The 9,509-nt window shown below is 48.9% G+C and overlaps 1 pseudogene; it reads right to left on the bottom strand.

Annotated features, from left to right (window-relative positions):
- Positions 1–2,168: 2,168 nt before the first annotated feature.
- LOC139362939 (putative uncharacterized protein FLJ92257) lies at positions 2,169–9,412 on the bottom strand (annotated as a pseudogene).
- Between the last annotated feature and the right edge of the window lie 97 nt (positions 9,413–9,509).

Genomic DNA, 9,509 nt, shown 5'->3' with positions numbered 1-9,509 from the left:
TCCACCTGAGCTCCTTTTGTACTCTAGTTATTAATCCCCTGTCAGATGGATTCAGGATTGGGTTTTGACTTTTACACTCAATTCTAAATCATTAAATGCCGTCAAGTGGAGAAGTGACATAATATTCATATTGGAAGATCACTTTGTGTATCGGCTATCTATTGCTGTGTAAGAAACCACCTCAAGCTTAATGGTATAAAGTTGCAATGATGCTTATTTGTCTTCTCACAATATTGGAGGCTGACTAGACTCACCTAGGCAGTTCTGCCTCTGTATGTCTTACGTGGTTGCCTTCAAACAGTATGCAGTTGGAATAGTCTCAAAGGTTTCCTTGCTCAAATATCTCCTGGTTAATTTGGGCTCTTAGCTAGGGCCTCAGCTGGGGCTATCCGGTGGAACACCCACACAATCACCTCTGTACATGGCCTGGGCTTTCTCACAAAATGGTGAAAGGGTTCTAAGTGCACCCATCCCAGGAAGGAGAGCCAAGTGGAAACAGTGTCATCTTTTATGACCTAACTTTGGCAGATCATGAGCACCACTTCCACTGTATTCTGCTTATAGAAGCAGGGGACTAAATTCACATTCAAGGGAAGATAAACTAGATTTTTGTTTTTTTTGAGACAGAGTCTTGCTGTGTCACCTAGGCTGGAGTGCAGTGGCCCAATCTCAGCTCACTGCAACCTCCACCACCCGGGTTCAAGTGATTCTGCTGCCTCAGCCTCCTGAGTAGCTGGGACTACAGGCACAAGCCACCACGGCCAGCTAACTTTTGTATGTTTAGTAGAGACGGGATTTCACCATGTTGGCCAGGATGGTCTCAATCTCCTGACCTCGTGATCCACCCACCTCAGCCTCCCAAAGTGCTGGGATTACAGGCATGAGCCACTGCACCCGGCCCGAAACCAGATTCTATCTCTTGACAAGTATAAAAACAATTTGCAGACAACTATTCATAACAGTGAAGAGATGGAATCAATGTATGTTTCCTTCCATCACTGGAAAAAAGAATAAAGAAAATGTGGCGGCTGGGCACAGCGGCTCACGCCTATAATCTGTAATCCCAGCACCTTGGTAGGCTGTGGTGGGCGAATCACCTGAAGTCAGGAGTTTGAGACCAGCCTGGCAAATGTGGTTAAACCCCAGTCTCTACTAAAAATACAAAAATTTGCCAGGCATGGTGGTATTCACCTGTAATCCCAGTTACTTCAGGAGGCTGAGGCAGGAGAATCACTTGAACTTGGGAGGCAGAGGTTGCAGTGAGCTGAGATTACACCACTGCATTCCAGCCTGGGTGACAGAGTGAGACTCTGTCTCAAAAAAAAAAAAAAAAAAAAAGTTCAACACATAGAAAATGCTTGATATAATCATCAAAGTGAATCAGAGGATAAAAGAACTACAATAAAGCAACTGAAGAAAATAATTATGGAAATTAGAGACAGTAGTCTAACACTGGGTTGTTGATGGGTGACCCTGAGTTAGACAACCTAAAAAAATGAAACAGGGCTGGGCACAGTGGCTCATGCCTATAATCCCAGTGCTTTCAGAGGCTGAGGTGGGAGGACAGCTTGAGGCCAGGAGTTTGAGACAATCCTAGGCAACATAGTAAGACCTCATCTTTACAAATGTAACAAAAATTAGCCAGGTGTGGTGGTGCACGCCTGTAGTCCCAGCTACTCGGGAGGCTGAGGCAGGAAGATCCTTTGAGCCCAGGAGTTTGAGGCTGCAGTGAGGTATGATAATACCACTGTGTTCTAGAGCCTGGGTGATAGAGCAAGGCCCTGTCTTGAAAGAAAGAAGAAACACAGGAATGGAGGAAGGAGGAAGGGAGGGTGGGGGGAGTGAGGGAAGGAAGGAAGAAAGGAAGGAAGGAAGGAAAGAAGGAAGGAAGGAAGGAAGGAAGGGAGGGATGGAGAGGGGGAGGGGTTGCAGTGAGCTGAGATCGCACCACTGCACTCCAGCCTGGGCAACAGAGCAAGACTCTGTCAAAAAAAGAAAAAAAAAAAAAACAGTCATCCAAGTATAAACATATTAAACAGAAACTATCAAACATGCACCAAATCCAAAAATACAGCAGTTGTGGGTAAAAACACAAACTGCAGATTGAAAAGACTCATAATACTTTTATTATTTTTAAAATAATTTTAATGAATGTTGAATAAAAATATATCACTTTTACATAGGCATTTATCTGAAGTTCAGAAATTCTCCCACCTTACTTTAGGTTCTTCAGCTTCTGTTGTAGCAAGCAAAATAAAAGTTTTATATATATATATAACTTTAGTTTATATATATATATAAACTAAAACACAATATAAAATGCGTAAATTTATTTTTTTTGAGAAGGAGTCTCACTCTGTCGCCAGGGTGGAGTTTTTGTATTTTTGTATTTTTAGTAGAGACAGCGTTTCACCATGTTGGCCAAAATTGTCTCGATCTCTGGACCTTGTGATCTGCCTGCCTCAGCCTCCCAAAATGCTGAGGATTACAGGTGTGAGTTATTTTCAGTCCATTAATCTATCTACTTATCTAGCTACCTATTTGCACAAAAAGAGGTATGCGTTAATTATCACCTTTGCTTTTGTTTTTGTTTTGAGACAGAGTCTCTCTTTGTTGCCCAGGCTAGAGTGGAATGGTGCCATCTTGGGTCACTCACTGCAACCTCTGCCTCCCAGGCTCAAGCGATTCTCATGCCTCATCTCTTAGGTAGTTAAGATTACAGGCATCAACACACTCGGCTAATTTTTGTATTTTTAGTAGAGATGGGTTTCACCATGTTGGCCAGGTTGATCTTGAACTCCCGAATTCAAGTGCTCTGCCTGCCTCGGCTTCCCAAAGTGCTAAAATTACAGGCATGAGCTATTTTGCACCTGGCCATATCACCTAACGTTAAGAGTTATTTCTTGGTGGTTGAAAATTTCATGATTTGTTACTTGCTTCTTTGTACTTTTCTCTCTCTTCTCTCTCTCTGTCTCTCTCCCTCCCTCTTTCTGACAGGTTCTCACTCTGTTGCCCAGCCTGCAGTCTCAAACTCCTGGGTTCTAGCGATCTAGCTATCTCAGCCTCCCGAGTTGCTGGGACTACAGGTGCACATTACCATAACTGGTTTTTAATTTTTTATAGAGATGGGATCTTGCTATGTTGTTCATGCAGGTCTCATACTCCTGGCCTTGAGCAATCCTCCTGCCCTGCCTTCACAAAGTGCTGGGATTACAGGTGTGAGCTATAGCACCTGGCCTGTTTTGTACTTTTCTATAGGACTTAGATTTTATATAGTAATTACAAATAATTTTAACAAAAGCAGTAGTCATTCTAAACTTTTAAAAATTAAGCAGTGATTAAGAGCTACAGAAAGTAGTATTAATTCAGTGCCTATTATATACTAGATATCTTGCATTTAGTGAATCACCTGACCCACATATCAAGGCAGGAATTATAACCTTTATTTTCCAGGAGAGAAAACTGAGGCTTACAAGCATTTGTTAATTCTAGAGTTACACTGCTGCAGTTACACTGCCCCACCCAGCAGCCTGCCCACTGCTGGCTTTATCAAATTCAACCCCCCACTTCCACCCCTACATCTGTGCGTAAGAATGTTCACACACACACACACATTTCTGCAATATTCCATCTGACTAGGTCAGGAATTTGTCATGACAAACCAACTGCAATACCTATTTCCTGACCAAAGCTGTTATTCAGTATCTCTACGATTTGAGAAATAGTTTGATTTCATGTTGACTAGGGTCACACTGAGGTCTTAAGAGAAGTAGTAATTACAAAGCATCCTAATCTAAGTGAAAGGATGTGATGTTCAGATATATCCAGCCCTTTGAGATGCTCTGCTGGAAGGTGGTTGAGGTGCAAAGTACTATTGTATTGACTCATGGTCATCTTGGTTCATGGTCATTAATAATGATACTTTGTACTTCTTTCGTGTTTGTGCTAAGGGTGGTTTCAAAACCTGGAAGAAGCTTATCAATTTCTAGGTATTCAAATATCTTTCACAATATATATGTGTGTGTGTGTGTGTATGTGTATTCTATGAAAATATACACGTATATTCACATATGAATATATACACGCATATTCACATATGTATACACATATATTCACATATGAATATATATACACACATATAAATATTTACAGTATACAGTAAATATATACAATATATAATCAAAAAGTAAATTCTTTTTTTTTTTTTTGAGACAAAGTCTTGCTCAGTCGCCCAGGCTGGAGTGCAGTGGCGTGATCTCGGCTCACTGCAAGCTCCGCCTCCTGGGTTCACACCATTCTCCTGCCTCAGCCTCCCAAGTAGCTGGGACTACAGGCGCCCACCACCACACCCAGCTAATTTTTTGCATTTTTAGTAGAGACGGGGTTCCACTGTGTTAGCCAGGATGGTCTCGATTTCCTGACCTTGTGATCCACCTGCCTCAGCCTCCCAAAGTGCTGGGATTACAGGCGTGAGCCACCGCACCCAGTCAATTCTTTTTTTTTTTTTTTTGAGATGGAGTCTCCCTGTGTCGCCCAGGCTGGAGTGCAGTGGCTCGATCTCAGCTCACCTCCATCTCAGCCCCCCTGGGTTCAAGCAATTCTCCTGCCTCAGTCTCCTGAGTAGCTGGGATTACAGGCGCCTGACACCACACCTGGTTAATTTTTCTATTTTTAGTAGTGACGGGATTTCACCATTTTGGCCAGGCTGGTCTTGAACTCCTGACCTCATGATAGACCCATGTCATCCTCCCAAAGTGCTGGGATTACAGGCATGAGCCACCGTGCCTGGCATAAAGTGAATTCTTAATGATCATTGAAAAGAAAATGGCAGGCCAGATGTGATGGCTCCCACCTGTAATCCCAGCACTGTGGGAGGCTGAGGTGGAAGGATTGCTTGAGCCCAGGAGTTTGAAACCAGTCTGGGAAATATCGTGAGAACCCCCTCTCTATAACAAATATAAAAATTACCTGGGCATGGTGGCTCATACCTGGGGTCCCAGCTACTCAGGAGGCTGATGTGACAGGATCACTTAAGCCAAGAAAGCAGAGTTTGCAGTGAGCTGAGATCACACCACTGCACTCCATCCTAAATGACAAAGCAGTAACTTGCCTCAAAAAAAAAAAAAAAAAAAATTGGTATCCAAGAAAAATGTAAAATCTCTCTCTACAAATGTATATAGTCATAGTATATTAATCAAAAAGTAAATTCTTAATAGTTCATGACAAGCAAATGGCAGGCCAGGCATGATGGCTCATGCTTATAATCTCAGCACTTTGGGAGGCCCAGGCAAAAGGACTGCTTGTGTTCAAAAGTTTCGGACCAGCCTGGGCAACACAGTGAGAACCAACCTCTCAGAAAAAATAAGAAATTAACCAGGCATATTGGAATGAACCTGTAGTCTCAGCTACTCAAAATGCTGAGCTGGGAGGATCACTTGAGGCCAAGAGGCCAAGTCTGCAGTGAGCCATAATCACATGACTACACTCCAGCCTGGGTGACAGAGCAAGACCCTAAGGAAAAAAAAAAACTGTAAAAAATATAAAAAAAGAAGACATGAAGTGAGAAGCTACCATGTCCAGGGCAAAGACAAAGGGCCCAAGCAGAGGCCCATTGCCTCCTCATCCCCAGTAGACAAGAAAAACCATGGGACACTAAATAAAACAGAAATCATTGTGAAACCACACAGGCAGAATTTACTATCGATTTGTCAGAAATCCACTCTCAAGGTTAAAAGAAGAGATGGCTTTTGCTAAGGCACTCTGCTGTGAAGTGAACAAATGAGAGTCCAGGGAAGCTTTAGGCTCCTTGATGCTGTTGACCATCAAAGACTTAAAGCTGGATCTGCAAGAGCCAACTGTGAGGCAAGAGCAAAACCAGAAGAGGCCACCATGAGGCAGAAGATGGGCCTTGAGTGGTCACTGTGAGGCAGAAGATGGGCCAGACGAGGCCATTGTGAGGCAGGAGCTGGTGTAAGAGAGACTACCATGAGACAAGACCTGGGTCTTGGGAGGTAGATTTGAGGCAGGAGATGGGCCTGGTGAGGCCACCGTGAGAAAGGAGCTGGGCCTAGAGACGCCAGTGCAAGGCAGAAGCTGGGCCAGTTGAGGCTGCCGGAAGTCAGATAGGAACATGGCCGGGGAAGGCCACCATGAGGCAAGAGCTAGGCCTGGAAAGCCCACTGTGAGGCAGGAGTAAAGCCTGGAGAGGCCATTGTCAGGCAGGAGCTGGGCCTGTTCAGGCAGCCACGAGGTTGACAATAGGTCTGGAGAGCTTGATTTGAGAAAGTTTTGGGCCTATAAAGGCCACCAGGAGCTGGGCAGTAGCTGAGTCCAAAGACGTTGTTGTGAGGCAGGAGTTGGGCCTATAGAAAGAGCCGTGAGGAAGAGCTGGGCCTGGAGAGGATGGCAGGAGGCAGCAACTGGGCCTAAAGAGGAAGTTCTGGGCCTGGAGAGGCTGCCAAAAGGGAAAAACTGGGCCTGGAAAGGCCATTGTAAGGAATGAGCTGGGCCCAAAGAGGCCATTGAAAGGCAGAAGCTGGGCTTGTCAAAGTTGCCAAAAGGCAGGAGTTTTGGACTAGTGAGGCTACAGTGAGGCAAGAGCTGGGCGTGGAGAGTCCACTGTGAGGCAGAGGTTGGGCCTGTACAGGCCTTCAGAAGGCAGGAGCTGGGCCTGGAGAGGCCGACTTCAGGTCAAGTTCTGGGCCTGAAGAGGCCACCAAAAGTCAAAAGCAGGGCCTGGGAAGGCCACCGAGAGGCATGAGCTGGGCCTGGACAGGCTGACAGGAGAAAGTTTTGCACCTGGAGAGGCCACCAAAAGGCAGGAGCTGGGCCTGGAAAAACCAACTGGAGGATGATTTGAGTCTTCAGAGGCCGCCAGGAGGCAGGAGCTGGGCCAGAAGAGGCCAACTTGAGGACGATTTGGACCTGCAGAGGTTGCTGGGAGGAAGAGCTAGGCCTGGAGAGGCTGACTGGGGGAAGTTCTGGGCCTGGAGTGGATGCCAAAAAGCAAAAGCTAGGCCTGGAAAGGCCACTGTGAGGCATGAGCGTGGCCTACAAAGGCCATTGGGAGGCAGCAGTTAGGCCTGTAGAGGCTGCGAAAAGGCAGGAATCTGGCTGCAGGAGGCCACGGTGAGGCAAGAGGTGGGCCTGGAAGGTGCACTGTGAGGCAGAGGCCAACAACAGGCAAAAGCTGGGCCTGGAGAGATGACGAGAGGAATGAGCTGAGCCTAAACAGGCCAGTATGAGAAAGGACCTTGGCCTAGAGAGGCCAGTATGAGGCAGGAGCTGGGCCTGGATAGGTTGCCAGAGGCATCGACTGGGCATAAACAAGCCTCTGTGAGGGAGGAGCTAGGCCTGTTGAGGCTGCTGGGAGGCAGGTGGAAACTTGGCCCACGGAAGCCACTATGAGGCAAGAGTTGGGCCTGGAGAGGGTGCTAGGAGGCAAGAGCGGGGCCTGCAGAGGCTGTTCTCAAGCCAGAGTTGGGTCTGTACAGGCCACTGCGAGGCAGAAGGTGGGCCTAAAGAGCTTGACTTGAGGAAGTTTTGGGCCTACAAAGGCTGGCAGGAGCTGGGCAGGAGCTGAGCCATAAAAGGTTGTTGTGAAGCAGGAGTTGGGCTTGTAGATACAGCCAGGAGGAAGAGCTAGGCCTGGAGAGGACGCCAGGAGGCAGCAACTGGGCCTGGAGAGGCCGACTTGAGGAAGTTTTGGACCTGTAGATGATGTCCCGGGACAGGAGCTGGGCCTGGAGAGGCCACTGTGAGGCATGAGCTGGGCGTAGAGAGGCCAGTGTGTGGCAGGACCTGGGCCTGTCCAGGCTGCCAGGAAATAGGTGGAAACCTGGCCAGGGAAGGTTGCCATGAGACAAAAGTTGGGCCTGGAAAAACCCTCGTGAGGTATTAGCTTGGCCTGAAGAGCCACTGGGTGGCTGGAGCTGGGTGTGTAGAGGCTGCTGAAAGGCAGGGGCTTGGCTTGGTGGGGCCACGGTGAGGCAGATGCTGGGCCTGGAGAATCTGCTGTGAGGCAGATATTGGGCCTGTAGAGGCTGACAGGAGGCAGGAGCTGGGCCTGGAGAGGCTGCCAGGACACAGAAGTTGGGCCTGAAGAGGCTGCCAAGAGGCATGAGCTGGGCCTAAAGGGGCCAGTGTGAGACAAGAGATCAGCCTGGAGAGGCCACTGTGAGGCATGAACTGGGCTTAATGATGCCACTGTGAGGTAGGAGCTGGGCCTGTTGAGGCTGCTGGGAGGCAGGCAGGAACTTGGCCGGGGACGACCTCCGTGAAGCAAGAGCTGGGCCTGGAGAGGCCATTGTCACACAGGAGCTGGGCCTATCCAGGCCACCAGGAGGCAGAATTTTGTGCGGGTGAGCTTGATGTGAGGAAGTTTTGGGCCTACAGAGACCTCCAGGAGCCGGGCAGGAGCTGAGCTGAAAGAAGTTGTGAGGCAGGAGGTGGGCCTGGAGATCCAGCTGGGAGGAAGAGCTGGGCCTCAAGAGGCTCACTTGTGGAAGTTCTGGGCCTAGAGAGGCTGCCAAAAGGCAAAAGCTGGGCCAGAATGGCCACCGTGAGGCATGAGCTTGGCCTAGAGAGGCCACTGGGAGGCAGGAGCTACGCCTGTAGAAGCTGCCGAAAGGCAGGAGCTTGGCCTGGGGGGCTGTGGTGAGGCAGATGCTGGGCCTGGAGAGTCTGCTGTGAGGCAGAGGTTGGACCTGTAGAGGCCGATGGGAGGCAGGAGTTTGGGCTGGAATGGCAGACTTGAGAAAATTCTTGGTCTGGAGAAGCCACTGGGATGCAGGTGCTGGGCCTGGCGAGGCCACCGAGAAGCAAGAGCTGTGCCTAAAGAGGTCAGTGTTAGGCAGGAGCTATGCCTGAAGAGGGGACTTGAGGAAGTTTTGGGCCTGGACAGCCTGTTGGGCGCAGGAGCTGGGCCTAAGGATGCTGCCATGAGGCATGAGCTGGGCATAATGAGGTTAGTGTGAGGCAGGACCTGGGCCTGTAGAGGCTGCCAGGAGGCAGGTAGAAACTTGTTCGGGGAAGACCTCTGTGAGGCAAAAGCTGGGCCTGGAGAGTCCACTGGGAGGCAAGAGCTGGGCCTGGAGAGGCCATTGTCACACAGGAGCTGGGCCTGTCCAGGCCATTGGGAGGCAGAAGTGGGTCTGGAGAACTTGACTTGAGGCAGTTTTGGGCCTACAAAGGCCACCAGGAGCTGGGCAGGAGCTGAGCCAAAAGAGGTTGTTGTGAGGCAGGAGTTGGGCCTCCAGACACAGCCAGGAGAAAGAGTTTGGCCTGTAGAGGCCACCTAGAGGCAGCAGCTGGGCCTGGAGAGGCTGACGGAAGGCAGGAGCTGGGCCTTGAGGGGCCGACTTGTGAACATTTTGGGCCTGTATAGGCCGCCCAGAGGCAGGAGCTGGGGGGACTAAAGAGGCTGTTGTACAGCAGGAGCTAGGCCCGTACAGGCCGCCAGGAGACAGAAGGTGGGTCTCAAAAGGCCACTGTAAAACAGGAGCTGAGTT

The sequence above is a fragment of the Macaca nemestrina genome, chromosome 4 (genome assembly GCF_043159975.1).
Source record: "Macaca nemestrina isolate mMacNem1 chromosome 4, mMacNem.hap1, whole genome shotgun sequence".
Lineage (NCBI taxonomy): Eukaryota > Metazoa > Chordata > Mammalia > Primates > Cercopithecidae > Macaca > Macaca nemestrina.
Note: the sequence above shows the minus strand (reverse complement) of the source record. Positions and strands in the feature narration are given on the sequence as shown.